Here is a 300-nt window from a genome sequence, read left to right as displayed (position 1 = left end):
AAGGAAGGAAGGAAGGGAGGGAGGGAGGGAGGGAGGGAGGGAGGCAGAAAAAGAGAAAGAGAGAGAAAGGAGACAGAGCAAGAAGGAAGGAAGGAAGGAAGCAGAGAAAGGAGATAGCCTGAGAAAGAAAGAAAGAGAGAAAGAGAAAGAGAAAGAAAGAAAGAAAGAAAGAAAGAAAGAAAGAAAGAAAGAGAGAGAGAGAGAGAGAGAAAGAAAGAAAGAAAGAAAGAAAGAAAGAAGGAAAGAAAGAAAGAGAAAGAGAGAGAGAGAAAGGAAGGAAGGAAGGAAGGAAGGAAGGAA

The sequence above is a fragment of the Sapajus apella genome, unplaced genomic scaffold (assembly GCF_009761245.1).
Source record: "Sapajus apella isolate SASKATOON/1434 unplaced genomic scaffold, GSC_monkey_1.0 scaffold2, whole genome shotgun sequence".
Classification (NCBI taxonomy): domain Eukaryota; kingdom Metazoa; phylum Chordata; class Mammalia; order Primates; family Cebidae; genus Sapajus; species Sapajus apella.
This window is presented reverse-complemented; position numbering follows the sequence as displayed.